The sequence below is a fragment of the Poecilia formosa genome, unplaced genomic scaffold, assembly GCF_000485575.1.
Source record: "Poecilia formosa unplaced genomic scaffold, Poecilia_formosa-5.1.2 Scaffold3, whole genome shotgun sequence".
NCBI classification, from domain to species: domain Eukaryota; kingdom Metazoa; phylum Chordata; class Actinopteri; order Cyprinodontiformes; family Poeciliidae; genus Poecilia; species Poecilia formosa.
Window position 1 is genome coordinate 2,076,385 of NW_006799942.1, and position 19,850 is coordinate 2,096,234.

General features: G+C 37.1%; 1 protein-coding gene and 1 long non-coding RNA gene across 2 annotated transcripts in view; one reads left to right on the forward strand and one right to left on the reverse strand.

Annotated features, from left to right (window-relative positions):
• The window catches only part of rtn4rl1a (reticulon 4 receptor-like 1a), a 99,977-nt gene that overhangs the window by 62,326 nt on the left and 17,801 nt on the right, over positions 1–19,850 (forward strand). The gene's annotated exons all lie outside the window — the stretch shown is intronic.
• Positions 1,195–13,646, reverse strand: LOC107836549 (uncharacterized). Its single transcript, XR_001662464.1, has 3 exons — positions 13,636–13,646; positions 6,221–6,225; positions 1,195–1,291 (listed from the first exon to the last, which is right to left on the reverse strand). It is a non-coding gene; the product is annotated as an uncharacterized LOC107836549 (long non-coding RNA).

Here is a 19,850-nt window from a genome sequence, read left to right on the forward strand (position 1 = left end):
TCTGTTTCTGGTTTATTTTTGACTTAAAACACTTATGTACTTTATTCAGTGAAGTTATTTAGCGTGGGTACAGTATCTAGAAACTACTTGAGTAAGAGTAGTGATACTTCATAGTAATATTGCTAAATTATAAGTAAAAAGTACTGTGTTGCAAAGTTGATCCTACCTTATTTCCCCTAAAAGTTACTCAAGTAAATGTAACTGTGTAAAAGTAATCATTCACTACCCACTGCTTCTCTTTAACTCACGCAAATTTTAACTGCCCAAAATTTTTAGTCTTTATATTGGACTTTGATGACCAATTTCCATCTAATGATTTTTTTTTCTAGTGTTCAAAGTGTAGATATGAGTTAATGTTTGTCTCAGTGCTGATGTAACAGATAAAGACTTGTAATTGCTTGATTTTTTTTTTTTTTTTTTTTGCATAGTGAATGTCTCAGGAAATCTTTTGTCTTTGCTGAACAATAGAAGATGTTTCTTGGTAGCTAAAGGTCATCAATATACATTTCTAATTCACATCCGATATGTTTGCTTGCGGATGTCTTTGAATTAATTAAGTCCAAAAACATGACTGTTAGGTTAATTGGTCTGTCTAAATTGTCCCTAGGTTTGAGTGTGTGTGTGTGTGAGAGTGTGTGCATGGTTGTGTGTCTCTGTGTTGCCCTGCGACAGCCTGGCGACCTGTCCAGGGTGACCCCGCCTCTCGCCCAGAACTTTAGCTGGAGAGGCACCAGCAGCCCTCCTGACCCCACTAGGGACAGGGGTGTAAGAAAATGGATGGATGGATGGATTATAATTTGGAAAGATATATAATTAAAGGTGTTGAAAGGAGAGCTATGTATGTCTAGAGTCTTAAAGAAAATATCTGTAGGGGAAAAAAAATGTAGCCGTATATTAATTTAACTGATTTTACTGTGAAAAACATATTTTGGTTTAACACCAGAGACAGTAAAATAATCAGAAACTCTATCTAGAAGTGTTGACTTTGAATTGGTCAGACTTGAATTTCATAGAAGAAACTGAAAATTAGGGTGATGGCAAGGAGGCGTTTCCAGCTTCAAAGAGTTGGAGTTCACTACTTTATTTTTATTTAGAACATCTTAGAAAAAATCTGCAAATGGACCATTCCATCCATCCATCCATCCATCCATCCATCCATCCATCCATCTTCTGTACACCCTTGTGCCTAGCGGGGTCTGGAGGGGTGCTGGTGCCCATCTCCAGCGAACGTTTCAGGCAAAAGGCGGGGTCACCTGGACAGGTCTTCAGTCTGTCGCAGTGGACCATTTCCCTGCAGATAATTTGGTATCTGCAGGGAATAGGATTCTGCAAATACTGAATCTCCAATAGGTGGGGTCCGCTGTACTTTATTGTCTTGCTTCTTATCGGATTGAATGACTATGACTTTAAGTGTAATGTTATAGATGGAAATTACAATTATTTAGAGCTGGCCTTTATTTTTTTAGTTTTAGTTTTGCTCTAATTGAGTCATTTGGTTTCAGAACCTGGAGAAGCAGAAGTGACATTCAGCATGGACTGTTTTATAGCGACATAAAAAACCCTAGTAAAATTATTTTTAACTTAGTTGTGTTGCATTCAGGTACCACTGTGGGATTTTATGAGAGTTATGTTTATATCAGAAAAATCTCTTGCATGACATATAGGGAAAAAAAAACAACAGCGTGCAGCTCAGCATGGGCATCATTACTCCAATAAACACCTCAATGCAAAGTATTAAGTTATAAAAATTCAGTGTGTGTGTTCTTTGGTTTAAAAGACGAACACACATACTTTCAGCTGCAATGGTGCGTGAGTCAAAAACCAACCAGTTATGTTTTTGTTCAGTAACTGTTTCCAGTTGAGACAAATGCCTCAGATTATTGTTTACATTTCAGCAATGGATGCAGTCACTCTCACTGGAATATGCAGCCTGAAAATGCCTCATGTGTGAAATCTGTTATTTTGATTTTCTTCTTTGTCCTGGGGCTTATTTGACAGTTTCAAGATATCCAAGGTGTCTTTAAGTGAGAATTAGAGCTGGCATGAAAGGACCAATTAAAATCACGTCTCTGGAGCCACATCCTGAACTAACATGAACATTTTAATATGGTAGCAGAGGCAAAACAGATGTGGCAGGAAAAATAAAAGGGGAAACACAGTGAAAAGTTTTCCTGCATTGGTATTTTGTGCTGTAGAACTACACAAACTAGTGTATAAATGTGTTGCAGGAGGACATTGATACATGGTTCGCAAAATGTTTAAAAACTGAAAATCTGCTGTGTGGTGTGTCCTTGTGTTTTTCCCCACTGAGTCGATACTTTGCAGAAACACCTTTAGCAGCAGTTTCAGTTGTAACTCTCTTGAGGTATCAGCTTTAGAAATATAGAGTCTAAAAGTTTAGAATATTTTTCTTTGCAAAATCACTCAAGCTCAGTCACACTGGATGAATAGAGTTTGTTAACATGCATTTTTAAGTGTTGCAAATATTTTCAAAGTGAACTTAGGTCAGACCTGGCCCTTCTTACACATGAATATGCTTTGATCTAAACCATTGTAGCTCTGCCTGTGTGGAGCACTTCAGGAAGCTGAGTACCCCAGCTCAAGTTTTTTGGTCTTACAGGTTTTCCTCTTGCATATTCTTGCATTTAGCTCTCTCCATCTCCCTCAACTTTGATCAGCTTCCCTGCTGCCACTGAAGAAAGGCATTCCCACAGCATGATACCACCATGTTACACAGAAGGGCGATGTGTAGTGTTAGTTTCCTCCACATATAGTGGAGGATCAGATGGTCTCATCTGATCAGAGGGACTTTTTTTCTTTCTTTCTCCCACAAACTTCATCTGAAGATGAACAATCAACCCACAGTCACGTGGTTTTGCACAAACTTTTCATACAAACATTCAGACCACCTGAGGGACATTTCACACTTCAACAGTTTCCTACACCTGAACTGTGGATTTTAGGTAGCTCCTCCAGAGTTACCATGACCTTCGTATCTACAAACCTTTTAGATTTTTATTTGTAAAGATTTGAAAGTCTGGTATCATTTTCATTCCACTTTGAAACGTGCACCTCTTTGTACTGGTCTAAAACCTTGATCATCTAAAATCATCCAAAATACACTGAGCTATGTTGTAGTTATGTGACAAAATGCTTAAAAGTATTTTTACTCCATCTCTTTGAAAGACATCTTAAAAAAATGTACTATGAAAGCAAAATGACGTGCTGCAGAGTTTTTCCAGCACCATTCAGAACCAGCATAATATGAATCCTGGTTTTACACAACTGTCTGCTTTTATAGCAACAATCCAGTGATAATTAAAAATGCACTTTTTACGTTTTTTATGAAGTTCTTACCTGGAAGCCAGTGAACAACACAACACTGTTTGGATTACTGGTAATGTAGAGATGCTTGTGATGCTGAGTGTAGATTCAGGGAGAGATGTGCTAAATATTTCAGGTGATGTCCTCACAGGCATTTGCTGTACTGAGAAAACGAAAGCGAGAGAGAGAGAGAGCAGGAGAGAGAGACTATTCATGTGTAACAACTAAAAGATGGATGAGGACAGCTCAAACTGAACCAAAATAGCAATAATAATGTGGCAACAACAGCTTCTGATCTTTGGTTTCCACAGAGGAACGATCACATTATGCTTTCGGTGAAAGTGCAAGCTGGAAAAACTCAGATGGAAAACTGAGCAGCTCCCAGAGAGCCAAGTGATGCTGATGCAAACTGACTTCTGCGCAACATTTAGTGAGGAAAAACAAAATCACCGCAGCTAATATTTATCTGAAGCATTCTTTTCTACAGACATTTATTTTTATTATCTTCTTCATCTAATTTGCTTCACTTGTTTGTCTCTCGGTGTCTCTCATCTGGCCACTACGACAACAAGTGTTTGCCCAGCACAAGGACTTAAACAAGAACAAATTCAATATTTGAAGACTGTCTTCTCCACCTTCTGTCTGTCTCGACATCAAGGTGCATCAGCCTCAGACTGTCACACACAGAAAACACAGAAAGGTTGTAGATGCCGGGTTATTATTTACAGCTCCCCCTCATGTTGTAATATGCACAGAGCTCTGTTCTGATACATACAATGCAATCACTAGAGGAACGCCGTGGGAGATCTGTGCAACACTGGGAGCGGCACGGTGGGGAATGAAGCTTGGGAGCTTATGGACATTCAGCACAGCTGCTGCAGAACAAAGTTTCATGTAGAGCGACAATTCTGCATGTTGTTTACTGCCAAAGCGTAGTAAATCATGCCGTGCTGCTTTCATGTAACAGGTGTTTTATTAGAGACAGCGGAAGCAGAAAGGAAGAAATGAAGGAAAGGCAGTTCTGGTGAACAGTAGATTGAGACTGCAAAGTTGTAGTCAGAAGTTTGCATTATTAAAATACAATAATGTATTTTTTTCAGGCATAAATAAATGCAAATTTTAACTTTTTTCCAGGTGGAATACAACATGCATTTTCAAGCATTAAAAACAAGAATACTGTTTGAATTTATTGTTCGTAAACCTCCACTAATATGTGGGCAAACGTTTCTTAGAGAATTTTACTTCAACCACATATTTTTTTATTGCCCTCATTAGGCATGATCCTGGCTGGGTATTTGACCACTCTGCTTGGTTGGTGTCCAGGAGCAAACATGGCTTTTAATTTAAGTAGTTAAAATTTTGAATGTGGTTGTAGCTTTGGGATCAGGGTTTGAGAAAGCATAATGTAAGCTGTGTTTAGGATTTTGCCCTGCTAGAACTCCTTTCTGTGTTCAGCTTTCTAATCCAAAGTGTTACTCTTAGATAAAAGGACATTTCTTCAGTTTTGGAAAAAGGCCAAAACTTATAATTTACTTAGAAGATCCTTGGACACAATTTTTACAAATTCACAGGAAAATACGTCTCAAATTAATATGGACTTGGAGGTTTCTGATTAAAAAAACCTGCCCTATAAACAAATAATCAACTTGCAATTAATTAGATTAATATTTATTCCATTTGATTAATTAATACCATAAAATTTAACTAATCTTGTTTTGTGACCACCACCCAAAACAAGGTGCTGCTGGTAATCCTGTTGAGAGCCAGTTGATAGTTGTATGAGAAATAATGATGGGGGAAGCATCCCAGAACAGAAAACTGAAGCAGTCCAAGCCTGGTGTGGGGTGTAAAATGTGCTTTATGTATTTCTGTTTTGAAATACTTGACATATTTATTAAGCTAAAATTTTATGTTTTGTTGCATTTTACAAAAATGACTACATTTAATGTGTGAGAAAACACAATTTTTCTGTTTATTCAGTCAGTATTTAATACAGCTGTCACAAAAACTGTCAAAATGAAATGTGCATCTGTTTTTTATGTTAGCATGTAACAAGTTATCCCTTCATGTTATAGAAAAACCCTCTTGGTATAAGAGAAAACCCCAGGTTTATAAGAAAATTACCGCTCATCATTTAGTTGATAAATAAGTTCAGTCAACTTTAGATTAACTCATCAATTGATAACTTGAATCCATAAATATGGAGAAACTAAATGCCTTTTGCAGAAGATTCTTTCACTGCCCATAGTTCTGGTTCATTGCACTAAATGGAAGTACAATGAAGATGCAAAGCTATTTCCAAGTTATTCAACTTTTCCTGAAGTCAACAGCTAGATATTTAAAATCTGAGCATTCTGAGTGTTTAACAGCAGAGATCATAAAAAAAAGCTTAGCAATTGAAGCTTGAACATTTATCAGGATGTTAAAGGGAGTGTATGTATATATTTGAGCCTGCATGCATAAGTTTGACCTCATATGAATTGGAGAAAATACACAATAACTTCAAATCAATGCACCAAGTTTCTTCCTTTTTAAAAACTGTCGTATTATATAATCATCCGCCCCCCAGTAAAAACAACAGCACACATGCATGGTTAAACTTATGGAGTTAAAATGACATTTATAATTGCAGTATGTAAACTTCTGACTGAACTGTGATGCCCATATCCTTTTTATATTAAAGTCAACACACATATGAAGGTTTTATTCGGCCGAAATGCGTCTATGGACTCCGTTGCTGTTGCTAGAAGCAGCTTGCTTATCCTCAGTCTGCTGCATCTGTTCCAATTATTGCTTCGCCTAAAAAAGCCCCGAAGAGCATTAAAACATTAAGAGATGGCATTTGAGTGTCCCACAGGCTGTGGCTGTTTCTGGTGGCCATGACTAAATTGTTGACCGTTTCTGAGTGGGAAAAAAAAGGGAGTCGGTTCGGGAGCTGAGTAGCCTCAGTTGCTGCCTTGCAAACCGATATGAACCCATTTCATTCCTTCATAATCACATTCCGGCTCCTCTGTCAGGTTTTGCATCTCCATGAGGGAGAGTTTGTTTAGTGAAGGTGTGATTTTGTAACTACCACAAAGAAAAACTTGTTAAAAAAAATACAGCAGAATAATCTGACTTCAGAGCAGCACTCAAAACAATGAAGAAGACAAAGTTAATGTTAGAGAATGTCACCAAGCTTTTCTATGAGTAAAGGACTGCCCAGACCTGCAGTCATCCTGAAATTGCAAAGAGCAAAGGAATTCATGAGTCATATTTTTCTTTTTTTTTATATCTGTATTGAGGTTTTGACTCATTACATGACTCAGAGTGTTTCAAATGCAAAGATTAATCCAATTTTTTAAGGAGGATAATGATTTTGCTCTCCAAATGGCAAAGCACCCGGGTGCAGCTAAGCATAAACAGGTGCTAAATGTTTCACGCCTCAGTCTTTCCCCCATTTACACTGCTGTCTTCACTAAACCCCCACCCCCATCCTCTCCTCTCTCCCAGTTTTACATCACTCGTCCTCTAATCGGACTTTCTTTTTTCTGTTATGAGCAGAGAAGGGAGAGCATTTCCAGGAGATTTGAGAAGCCCATAAAGTAAAGCGGCTCTTTTCCAAAGGCAGCTAAGAGGCTCAGGGGAGGATGGCAGTCACTGTCTTCTTCCAGAACATGTGCCTCAAAGCAGTGACATGGTGTCACAGTGAGAGGAGAGCACATGCGACAAGTGGAGAATGTGAAAGGAGAAACAAGTGAAGGAAGAAAGAGGGAGACAGAGAGAGAAAGAGGAAGATAGAAAGAAAAAGAAGAGGAAAAAAAACTTGGTCAACTTGTCATCCATTATAGATGGCGTATTATTCATTCAGGCCCATCCAGCCATGTGCTGTGTTTCTCTGCAGCTTTCATCTTTACTCCCTTACTCAATCTCTCTGAGAGTGTGTATCTGTCTCTAGGCAGAAAGCTCACTGAGCTGTATTTTAGGATCTCCATAAGGGCCACTCTGCCATGCAGAAAGAAGCAGAGAACTGTGCAGGTCTCACATGTTACACAGAGGTTCTCACACTTAAGACTCTGAGGCCAAAGGTCAACAACAAATGATGAGCAAGCGCTCTTTTATGTTTTTGTTTTTTTTTGTCTGGAGTTTACTTGAAACATGTTTAAAATAGTCACTTGTCATGCTCAAGCAAATGAAGTTTGCACACAGAATTAATAAATAAATAAACTGAGCTTTTACGTAACATCAAAAGAACAAAGGTAAAAATGTCAGGTATAATAATTAGCAACCTCCACCAAAAACATTCAAGATCCATTTTTATGGGTATTTAAGGTTCTCTTGGCTTTTAATGCTCAAAATGTTTCTATTTTACGCTACAGGTCCTGCACAATTTGGCTAATATAAAAACCATAAAACCCAGCCAGTTTGATGAACCTCAGCTATGTTTCATGCAATATTTAAAAATCGATATATGTGCCAGTAAAGTAGATATTGTTTTTAACTTCTGTTTTCCAGCAGCTCTGGCCTCGATAAGAGATCAGTTTGTGAAGCGTTCACAAAAATGCTTGTTAAAACGTTGGTAAATTGAAATGAAGAGCTTAGGTCTAAAAAACAAAAAGATATCATGATCTGGGTAGTTAAACTCTGTTCCTCCACTATGGTTGCACAGAATAAAACAGATTGGAGGATCAGTCATTTACTGAATGGGAGATTATACTGATGCTGTGGTGTGACTGTGAGTTGGATTTCAGGCTGTGGAAAAACAAACTGGCTCTTCTGTGCGACCAGTTAAGAACTGGCTTTATCCCCAGTCTGATTAAGAACTGGATTCACGTCTTTTTCCTTTCACTTTTCAGCCATATTTCCAGGATCTAAATTCCTGTTTTCCTTAAATACATTTTCAGAATTAAATATTTAATTTATTTTAAAGGTATATTATCAGAGAGTTAGCATATAAAATTTCTACTGTTCAAAACAAAAATAAACATTTGTTTGCAATTAATATGCAAATCTCTTGAGACCAGTCATTTTCCTCCAATAACCTAAAAAAGTAGCAAACATATTTTGTTTGGATGTAAAGCAATCTTCTCGTTTAAAATTAAAACTCATCAGATGTGACCTTAGAGTTCATTCCACATTTCATTTCATTTACTTACTGTTAGGAAGTCTTTCAAATTCAATTCATAGAATATTTTTGTTGCACTTGTTTTAGTTTTTCTTCAGTTTCACAAAATAGACATTTTGCTTTGCATGTTATTATTATTAATCATCAGTAACATACTGATGAGGAGTCTGGATTGATTTTCCATTCAGATCGTGATCCAAGTCCAGACTTTGTGAATCACTGCATCAGACTTAAATCTCAATAAGATTAAAGACACATCATTAACTACCAATGACAATGTTCCATGGTGCAATCAAATAAAATGAATTAATCCAGTTTTGCTTTATTATTGAAATGGCTATTTTTGCTACAGTGTCAAAGTATAGTAAGGCTGATGTTACAGCTAATGGAAATCTACATGAAACAATCATTTTATACCACAACTTCAACTAAATCAGCTACGAAACTGTGACCTCTCACCTTAAAATTCAGCATATAATGAAGTTAGTCTGAATAACCTTTGTGACAGATGTATAAATTACTTTTGGAGGTTAATTGAAAGCAACTTCCTGCCACCTGTGAGAACAGCAAACCTGTTTGAAGTCGTATTCTGAAATGGCTTTCAGAGGCAACAAATACTTTCAATCTCAGCAGTAATTCCAGCAGTTCTCTCTAATTAGGCAAAACAAAAGGTGTAGTCTGTGCTTAAAGCAGTGTTTATTTTTGTTTTTATTCACTAAGGACTTGAGGCTTTTTCATTTGACAAATCCTGAAAGCTGCTTAGTTTATTGCTTAAAAAATGGCAACAGAAATTAAGCACATGTAAAGCTGATGATGGGAGTGTTTTTGTTTTTAAAATTAGCTGCTATTACTGGGCCGTTTTTTACTCTTGGATAAGTTACCTGCTTTATACAGACAAAATCATGCAAAAGAAAAACATTTCCTAATGGATAAACAAATGTTTCAACACTGTCCTGGGACAAAATGTCCACTAATTTAATTTAATTACACTTTTTGCTCTGGATAATATTGCTGTTCTATAGAAAGAAATAAGCAAAATAAGAATTTAAAAAAATCTTATTTTACTTAAATAAGATTTTTAAGTAAAATAAAATGTATTTAATTTAAGTTGTTATTTAAGTAAATTAAGTTTTTTTTTTAAATCTTAATTTTTAAGAATTTAAAGCTCCTCTTAAATCAGCTGAGTCATCAGCATCTGGCATTTATAAAACAGTCATGCTACATTTTCATAAACACCAGTTTAGTCCTAATAGATCACTCACACTGTGCAGGAATTTCCATCTAACATATTTACGTAATTGAACAGATTTAAAACTGCATATGGTTTTACACCATAATGCAAAAACATATGCAGTTTGGGATTAACAGAAGACAAAACTGCAAAACAACATTTCACATGCCAGAAATGGAAAGCATGTCTGTTTTCACTGTGTATACGGCAACATAGGCATAAATAACTATTTGTTTTATGTTAGAAATGAAATTTTAACACTTATAATAATTAAATATTACCCATAAAAATAGCTACGGTTTAAAAATGTCTCAATGAAAGCTTAAAACACTCGATGAAGGTTTACTGACTTAGTCTAATTAGAGTCAGATTTATTTCTCAGCTAAAAGGTGACTGCTGTTAATTATATTTAAGTGTGGGGGAAAAAACACTGACTTGGAGATCACTGACACTCACCCACACACAAACATGTCAGCAACAACACAGAGCAGGCAATTACCGCCTCACAAAAAATAAAACATTTCCCAGTTTCTGTCAAAGTTGAAATCAGTCAGTCCTGCAGCACTTCCAAAAAACAGTTAAACCTCATAATAAGAAAATACTTAGTTTTTACTTGTGCTAATTTATTCTAACACATCCAGACTGAGACACAACTATTTCTATTAATCTTCCTCTTATTTGGTCCATCAAGTAGAAAAGATCTTTTACCTTAAAGTGAGCCATTAAATGTGCTTTTAGTGGGTGTTAAAGTGGTTGTTAGATTAATTATCAAAACACTTTAGTTTGATACCATTTGAGAGCTCAGGATGTCTTGATGTAGTATAACAGATGTTAGGAAAGATGTAAATGATTTAGAGAAGTTTTACTTTCACTTTCAAGACTAAACTTGGACAAGACAAGTTGTAAAAAAGTTAGATTTTCTACAAAATGATGTTTATAGACATTGAGGGTGCAAAGGGCTTATGTTATCATCATTACATTGTTTTTGTCTTTGCTTTATTTTGAATTATTTCTGGTTTTTCACTTTCCAACATTCAAGAAGAGGTGTTGTTAGAATGTCAAAACAATAAGGTCTTAACCAAGACAGGGCATTTATATTGTTTAAAAAACTGAAATTGTTATACAAAGTGTTACATCAACCAACCTTAATAGTGCCAGCAATGTTGCACATGGCTTGATGACAAGCATTTGAAAATTGTTGGTAGCAGCTTTTTCTATTCAAAGTGTCTTCTCATATTTCAGCTTTTTCGCTCATTTTGTGTGACAAGTGTTGCTTTTCGGTGTTGACAAACTGCGATAGCTCTGCATTTTATCAGCACTTCCTCGTCCTCTTCACCTGTTGGGAGCTTAAGCTTCCTATCTGTCTGCTACAATCTGGTTCTCCTCTCCAGACTGGAGTCCTGTTTCTGGTCTAATGATTAGAGTACTTCCATAAACTATTTATCATTCTTTTATTGTAAGACAAAACTCTGAGATTCTTCCCCAACTTGAAGTTGTTCAGGAAACTTTGTCTTCACAATAGCAGGAAAGTTTTCCTTCTCATGCTGCCCTACCACTCTTTCTTTGACTTAGAAAATAAATATTTTTTTATGTCCATAACTTTCAATGCTGCCAAATACGGGTTTGGTGAGCCAGGTGTTAGGCATAGCTTCGCAGATGTTTCTCACTTTAGACACGGAAGATTAAACGGATTTTTTCTCTCTCTTTTTTTGTCAGATTTGCAGCACTTGGGTTTTAATAAAATATATTTGTTTTTATAATGAGTTTGGTCCATGACTGTTGAGAAAACATTCAGAGGTTCGGTGTCGGATGCCAAGGCATCATCTTACCTTTAGTTTCAGGCTTTTGTAATTCGAAGGGTTTTATGTTCTGTTAGTCACAAGGGTGGTTTATTTTCTGTCTTCCTGTTTTTTTTATATATATTTTAGTGGATTTTTCAGTTTTGCATTCAGTGTTATCTTAGAGATGAGTCATATTTTGCTATGATTTTATTTCCTGTTAAATTTATTTAAGGTTTAAGGTTTCCTAATGAACTCCTGGGTTGCAGCTAAGAGGGGATAAAATCACATTCACATGGTTTGCAAATTCAAACTTCACAGAACTTAATGCAATTCTGCTAAAAAACACATTGTTATTGGAAATGAGACGTACACATTTTAAATATGTAACCTCATGTTCTGTGCTCTCCCTGCTATTCTGGATGTTTTTATTGTCCTGATCTGAACACTAAGTTTTTTTTTTTTTTTAACTAACTAAGTTAGTCCTACACACAAATTACATAGACAAAACAAAACAAAAAAAAATGTTATTGAGAGACATTTCACTTAACTCAACAGTTAGCTGTCAGCTCATACTGTCATCATTTCAAGTTTATTGGCACTTTTTCTATAAATACTTATCTCAAATAAGTGAGGGAGGGTCACAAATTAGCCATGTTTTAATATATTTGGTAAGAAGAAACTAAAGGTCAAAATAGCTTAGATGAAAAATACCAGGCACTTTCATGTGTAGCTCAAAAGTCTGATATTTTGTAAGGATATAACTCTTCTTTGTGTGTTTTCAAAACACTGTTCACACTAAAGTAACTGGAATTACATTTCCCAGCATTTCAAGTTAACTAGAGGAGTGTATTAGTTAATAGGTGGAAAGGGAACATTTTGTTCGCAGCTTAGCTTTTGGCATGCTATTAGCCTGCACTAGCAGCTAGCAGCTGCTGGTAAAATCAGCTTGTGACAGCTGTCATTTCAGACGACAACATCTGCTGTTGACAGATTATTTTGTTCTGTTCAGGGTGAATAAAAATCTGCACAGGAAACCACAGATGTACGCAGCACGAGTAACATGCTTGACAGGCTTGTCTGTAACTGGCCGGCTAGTCTTGCTCAGTAATTAGTTTAATTGGAACATAGCCTACAATCGTTTTTGTAAAGGGTAATGTAATTTAACACAAAATCTGCTTAGTTTTAGCAAAATGTAATTACACACTACATTCATTAATTTGTGCATCTATCTATATAAATATCTATATCTGTTATTGAACTTCAGCTACTCTATCATGCACTCCACATAGTCCTTGTGCAAATTTGTCTGTGTGGTTTGTCTTAGGCTCTCAGCGGAGAATAATTCTAGTTAACTGCTTTGATGTAAAATGCTCTGAGGCCGATCCTCTGGCCTTATGGGAAGGGATGTAAACACCAGCTAAATACAAAAGGGAGTTTTGTGGATACACCTGAAATGGGCGTGTTTGTGTGGTTGCCTCAGAAGTGTTATGCATCAAACTGTAAATGCATTTTTAGACAGTTTCAGAGAAAGACAATGTACTTTACTACAACTTGTAAATCTGTGCAGTAAATGCACCCGAGAGAGACATGTAGTTTAATGAAAGCACAAAAAAAATAAAAAAAAAATTTCACACTGGCTCAGCATGCAGGACAAAAAATAGAAATGTTGGTCTCCGAGCACATGCGTCACACTAGATTCATAAAACACGGTGACGTGTCGGATGGAAGACTGAAAACATTTGTGGACGTTTCATCTGAGAGCTCACCCTTTCTGTATGCGAACACGACTGTGGTACAGTGAGCCTATATGGCCTTTGAATACATTAGAGGGGATTTGTGAGGGTTTGTGCCCATTCTTAGCTCTGTGCAAGCTCAATTAGGGTTTCTGAGACATTTGTTTTTTAAATCAGCTTCACTTCAAAGGGGACACATGGAGAGCTGGGGGCCTCTAGCATATGGGCTCTAATTGAAGGAGAGACAGAAGAAGAGATACAGAAAGACTAAAATTTGGAATGAGGTGTGTGTGTCTGAGGTGGGAAGGTTCAGCCACATAGTTTGTCTCAGCGCAATCGTCATGTCAAACTCTAGATGTAGTTTTTACAGATTTTGTGTTTGTCCAAAGGTGCTGCTTTAATGATGAGAAACTCTGCGAGCAGAAGGAAAAACAGGAACATCCAGCAAAGCTTCTTTACCACCATCAATATTGCAATTTAGGGCCTTGCAGCACCGGTCAAACCCAGCTCAGGTAAATAGAAAACACATTATGCCAGAGAGGTGGTGAAATTTGTGGAGGGGAGAGGGACTGAGAGATGGAATAGCAAGGCAAGAAACAGATGACTACAATCAGAGTGTCATCAAAATGTGAAAACAAAAGAGAAAATCAGGGGCTTAAAGCGAGAGTGGATTGACTGAACTGTAGACATACCTACATAATTCATTTCAACCCGGTGTGTGGTTTTATATTTGTTTCAGTGAATGTTATTTTTCTCAAGAATGTGTTGGTAGGGTGGGCTTGTGTTTATGAAGTGGTGTGTGCTTCTTATAATTAAAATTTTGTTTGGAGATTCTGCATTTCTATACTTTGGTTAAACTTAAATAATGGTAGATATCTAGATTGGGAGAAATGACCATTTGTTGATGGTGTTATAATCTGGCGTGTCCTGGTTGTGTCACACTGGTTGTGTCTTAAAATTATAAGATTTAGTTTCACTTAGGATTGTTTTCAAGACAATACATATTGACAGGGTTGGGCTGTTGGTAGCGAAACGTTTTCAAAAAATGACAAATTCAATAGATTTAGTTTCGATGTGAGACTTCCTCAACTCATATCAATGTTTATTTAATCAGACAAGTTCATTATCTGGAAAATGTACAGATCGATGTCGGACACAGCCGTATTCATCGCAACACATCACTGGTGAGAGATATAACTCAGCTGCACCACAAAGCAGAAAAACAGTTTATAGAGAATAAACATTAACAAACAGAAAAGAAGAAGAACAGTAATGCATTCAAACAAATCTCTGGATGGCTAACAGCCAAAGTTTTACAGTATTTGTATTATATCTTAGTTTTGTAAAAGAGCCAAAGCCTAATTGTTGGACCATAAATGTATTAATTTAGCAATAGGGTAGTAACTAAAGAAAGCTTTTCTCTCATTTCCATGTGAAATGCTACGATAATTTTTTATGAATTTGGTTTTAATGATTTATGATCATTCAACCACAGTCAGAACAAATTACAGTAAGAAAGTTCCAATTCTTAATATTTCATTGTTTCTGAGAATGAAATAATAAAGATGCTCAACTGACTGCACATTGATTCTGTTTACCTCCTGCAATTATTTGATCGAAACCTTGGTGGGGTTGTTTTTGGGGATGTGTTTGTAGGTTTGACTGAAATACGTTTCTGTTTTCACTTGTGTGTGCATGAGTCTGAAAGTGCTGAGTGCTTCACGTGTGGCCTTGAGGAAGAAAAGCACAGCGTTGATGAAGTTGTGATGAGTGCAGGGTGGCCCCTGTGCTAAAGAGATCGGGAACAGGCAGCACTCTGGGCACAACGCTCTGTCTTTGGAGAGGAGTGAACCCTCACTGCCGAAAATAAAATGTTTGATTTCAATTCAGAATAATCCTTCTGAGGAACCCTCATCCTTGTGTTTGAGATGATAAATATGATTGGAATTTAAGATCTGAAAAAAAAATTAAAATAAATGTTTTAATGTTAAGCCCCACAATGCATGTCTTATGGATTTTAATTAATTCCGATTATTTACCTAGCAGGTTAGTATAGATTGTGTATTCATTTAAAATGCTTTTAAAGTCTTGATCTCTTCTTGAATATTCTGGTCAGAAACTTTGGAGTAAGACAATGAGAGGGATAAGAAAACAGCAGCAAATACATGGATGTTTTTCTATCTCTGCAACACAGAGAAAGAAGGAAAGTTATGTGAGTTCGAACAAATAAGATTGTGACATTACAGCGAAAAGTTACTCTGTTCTCATGCTGTCACGTACTTTTAACTTTTTATCCACTGTCTCAATGTGGATTTCAAAAAAGGTGCATCAAAGACAATACATAAACCTCAGGTAGTTGATAGGATGTCTCAGAAAATGAATAATTTGCCAACATTAATTTATCTCAAGTTATTAAATTGATTTTATCAAAAAGCAACAGTACACTGTTTTCTTTGTGTTTAAGAAACACAAAAGTGTCACACCTTTGTGTTTTTGCATCAAATGTAGTTCGCTTGCTTAATCAAATCTGAACTTTGACAAATGTGGCGCTTGGTTTTGAAGATAGACCAAACAGCCTCCTGTTTCCTTTTTCCTTCTTGAATCTCAGTTCTGTTTGTCGAGTTCAGTGTGAGCTGTCTGCTTTCAAATTATATAAAGTGAAGACTCATTAAAGAGTCCAAGCTGGGTTACCACAAAAGAAGTGATACCCAGACGGAAGAATAGTTGCAATTCAGTCCTTTTTGTCACCTAAAACCCCGCTAACGTCGTTTTGTGTCTAAGCACGGTACACTTGAAGAATTATTCTTTGCAGGCTCTATAAAAGGGTTTGATTTCAAGTTTTGCTACCCATGAAATGTTTAAGCATGAACACTATTTCTTTCCAAACCCCATGTCAGCATTGCTCCATCCTACTACCCTCAAAGTACAGTGTTATATTTAGCGATTTCATGGGGAAAAGTGAGCATAAAGCTCACCAGCAGAGATTATGATTGTGTTGCCAGAGTACTTTGGAAGGTTTCTCTAAGTGTTTTGTTATGTTTGGAGATATTTTTCATGCTGTGCCTGAGTCATCGCTGGAATCTATTGCAGCCACTGTGATTTCAGCAGCTTTCCTCACTGCAGGAGCAGGTAACAATTCTTCAGTCACTTTTTTAATCTTATAGATGGTGAGTGCTTTGAAACTCCGCCACAGTCAGGAAGATCAAAAAAAAGAAAAAAAAGAGAGAAATAAATAGGCCTAAAGTTTATGTATGGAGCAAAAGATCAGACGCCCTGACTTAATCGAGAGCTCGACCAACAACTCAGATTAGCCAGAAGCCAGCACACTTTTCTCTGGTCATTAGTCTTTATTTTCCTGATTGAAACAAAGTGTTAACTCCTTTTGTTCTCCCAATTTTTCTTCCTTTATTGTAAGATCTCTGTTGTTTCACCCACAAGCAAATTTCAAAAGTATCAACAAGAAATGGGAAGAACTTGCAGTGCAGTTTTCACAACTCTTGAAATGTTTTAGGCTTTCTTAAACTTCAGTTGAATTTTTGTGGAGTTTATGTGACAGACCAACAAAAAATAAAAATAAAATAATTATTGGCTTTCAAAGTGGTCTATACATAAACAAAGGATTGAGTGCATTTGTTTTCATATCCCTTCAGTCTGATTCATAAAATCCTTGCCTAATTTGCAAATAGATATTTATTTTGAACCACCTGCACTGACAGAGGTTTAAATGAAGAAAACCATCTCTCAAGTAAGATCATTTTTCAACACCAGAGGTATTAGCTGCACACTTCACAAAGAAATGAAAGAGATATAACAGAGGTGGAGGAAAGTGCTGTGGTCTTGTGAAACCAAAGACATTTTCACTTTAAGGATTGTGTGTTAGTTCTGATGTAACAATCTGGACTTTCAATGTGTTGCTCACAGATGCTCTCCATCCAATCTGACTCACCTTGAAATATTTAGCAAAAAATAATAGAGAAAAATCAAAAAGTTAGACAAAATATTCAATTGATGGGTGAAATTAAATAAGAAAACCATGTATAAGTTTCTTCCACTTCAGAGTTATAAAGTACTTTGAGTTGGAACAAAAAAATCCCAACAAAATACATTACAGTTTGTGGAAAATGTAAAGAAGTTCAATAGGTATGATTACTTTAGCAAGTACTTCCAGCAGAGCTCCTGTTATACTAACGATTTTGTAAAAGCGTCACATTAGAAACAACGTGTCGGCAGAGATTTTGATTGAAAGTGTTGATCCAGACATTTCATTCCAGCTCAGTAGACTGCTTTTGTAGTTGCGCTCCCAAGTCAATCATTTTGTCGCTTTGGGTCTCAGATTTGTCAGCTGCTGGATAATGTGATTTGGAACGTAACTGATTGCATCAACAGCTGCCAGTTCTGTAGTTGTTAAATAAACGCTCCATTGAGGGGCTGTTTAATTGGAGACCCGAAGCTGATATCTCGCAGTGGTTTTGTCCAACTGTGCTGAGAAGCGGCCAGCTTCTGTCTGTGACTGGCTCTTTCAAATCCAAGTGTCCAGTGCAAGCCTGTTAGTCTGGTGACAGATGATACCTGAAACATGTCACTGTGGTGAAATGTACACATTTCAAATTCACATTCTGTGTATTTGTGTTAGCAACCCTTTATCTCTTTTCTTAAATGTGAAGCCAGCTGGTTTACAGGTGTAATTTCAGTGCATGACAAAACATTTCCTGCTCTGAGAGTCTCCAAAACAAACACCATGCAAACAAGGTGGTGCACGCAGTCACTGTGAGAGAGGCCTGTAATAATCATTTCTGATGTACTTTTAACAAGCTTTGTAATAGAGACAGATGGGAAACTAAACGAACAAGAGGGAGGAGAGTAGAGGAGGCCGACAAAGGGTGATTCATATCTGTAGAGCTGAGCGGATTGAAGGGAATGAGATATCTTCCAAGTGCTGGGAGACAAACAGCTATTAAGAGGAGAAGCAGTTCGCCCCCTTGCTGCACTCTCTCTTCCTCTTTTCACTGGGTTTTGGGAACAGCTCATTTCTCACAGCTTTCCACAGAGGACATCTGCCAAAAAGCATTTCAGATCCAGTGATGGTTTGACATAGAGGGCGACCCGCGCCTCCTTCCCCCTAAGCTGCACCACTTGCACGTGTCGATAAACGCACATCCAGTAAGTGTTAAAACTGCACTCGTACTTTTATACACATGATATTTCTCCACACACAGATTCCTACTGCCAGATCAACATCAGCGCTGAAATTTCTCCTTTCAGAAACTCACCATTGGACTGTGGAGAAGCGGAAGGGAATAAAAATGTCACAATTGTCCCTAATTCAAAGTCATGAGGTATCTAGAATGTCTATCTCAACCCTAAAGGAGAATATGTTTCTATGAAATGAACATGTACTCAAGAAATGTTTAAGCCAATGATTTAGACCACAAAATCTTTAAGGAAGAAGGTTAAAAATTTGACATTTTGTCAAAACACTGTGCTCTAGTATTAGTTGTGCAACCATAACGAAAAAGCTTCAGAGATTTCCAACAGTAAATATTGCTACATTCTCAACATAAGATGAATTTCAACATTTGTGCACAACACCCAAGTAGATGTAGCTCATCATTGACGGAAATATAAGAAAATGGGGCTCGATAGAGTCCGCCCTACCAAAACCAATTGGCAGCGTGATGCAGTAATTCCTGAACTGGAACTTTTAAGGGAAAAATCAGGTTGGAAGATAAAGCAGGTCTGGTACAAATTGACTGAGAGTGAGGCAGAGCCAGAAAGATGTGTGGATGTAGCCCAACGGTCCCAAAGAATCTGAATAACAAGCTAATTTTTAACTCATTTACAAGTTCACACGAGTCAGCATTTTTTTTCACAATTACAGAGCAGGTTGTCATTGGCTTTCTGCCTGTGTAAATATCCGTTTTAGCACCATTACAAGGTGATGCCACACCTTCTCATAATATAAAAATGTCTTTGCTTTCTATGCACAAGTCACCTTGCTGGTCCACATTTCCTCTAAGATGCAGCAAGACAGAGACTTGTGCTGGTTGCCAGCTTACATTTTGCCACTAATAGGTCAAATTTAAATTGAGAAAGCTGTGACCTGCATCATTTGATTACACATCTGGTGTGTGTGTGTGTGTGTGTGTCTGAAGGAGAGAGAGAGATGAGGCGTGGGCGAAGTTTTTCTGTGTATAATTAGAACCTGATTAGTGTTGAGATAAGCTTAGCCTTTCAAATGACCCAATTACCGCATGTAAATAGGGTAGAGGTTATTTTGGCATTTGCTCTCATCTTTTCTGTCTCAGTCAAATTTACACACGGACACACACACACACGCATACACAGCAACATATGCAGCCATACTGGTCAGAGTTGTGTGCGCGCGCGTGTGTGTGTGTGTGTTTTTAATGGGCCACTGTGTTAAACCTTGAAGGGATGTCAGAATGGCAGGCGGCTGGGACCAATGGAGAACCAGCAGAGAGTCAGACCACTGAGGCTGTCACACAGTCGTAAATGGACCACACATGACCAGTTATTAAAGGATACCTTAAAACATGGCTGTCTAGCAGGTCTTTCTGAATTTGTCAAACAAACGAGGAACCAGAAAAGGTTCTTCATGAGAATGAACATATTTATTTCACTTCTCTTTTACCACTGAAGAGAGAAAGGCAGCATTT